Source organism: Gregarina niphandrodes (assembly GCF_000223845.1).
Source record: "Gregarina niphandrodes unplaced genomic scaffold scaffold00132, whole genome shotgun sequence".
Lineage (NCBI taxonomy): Eukaryota > Apicomplexa > Conoidasida > Eugregarinorida > Gregarinidae > Gregarina > Gregarina niphandrodes.
The window spans coordinates 1-593 of NW_011645896.1; the positions used below are offsets into that span (position 1 = coordinate 1).

Genomic DNA, 593 nt, shown 5'->3' on the forward strand with positions numbered 1-593 from the left:
GTTGGCGCGGTCCGCGCTACCTGTGCGGGTCGGACCAGTTTGCTTTCCGCTGGGCATGTGTGGTGTGACCGATCGTTATTCTCCGAGACCGGGAATCGAACCCTGGTCCCAAGGGTGAAACACGTGTATCCTCACCATTGGGGCTAAGCCGAACATGCCCACGCCACCACGAACACAACAGTTGATGATTTCACTTTGATGATTCCGCTTGTGCCCTGCGTAAACGTCCTCTCTCAATTTCAGTGACTGGTCGAGCGCGGGATCGAACCGTGGACTTTCAGTTTATTAGACTGACTTTCAGTTTATTGGACTGACGCTCTAACCTACTGAGCTACAAGACCGCCAAGCTTCTGGGCTGAAAGCGTCGATACCTGCATAAAAGCACTGTCTCAACTTCGGTGGCTGGCCGAGCGGTGTCCATTTTCCCTCATGTATCCACTGCAGGACATTACGATCGCCATACCTTTCCTTCACCACATCCCCACTTAAATCCCCCAATGTTGAAAACTCTTCGTTGCCTTACCGATTACCCCCCAAAGGGGTGTCCCTCGACCCTCTGACGTATCCGATTTCTTCCTAGAATTTCCCCTTTC

At 52.4% G+C, this 593-nt stretch overlaps 1 non-coding gene across 1 annotated transcript; it reads right to left on the reverse strand.

Annotated features, from left to right (window-relative positions):
- Positions 1-247: 247 nt before the first annotated feature.
- Positions 248-341, reverse strand: GNI_208450. The gene has a single exon. It is a non-coding gene; the product is annotated as a tRNA-Ile (tRNA).
- Between the last annotated feature and the right edge of the window lie 252 nt (positions 342-593).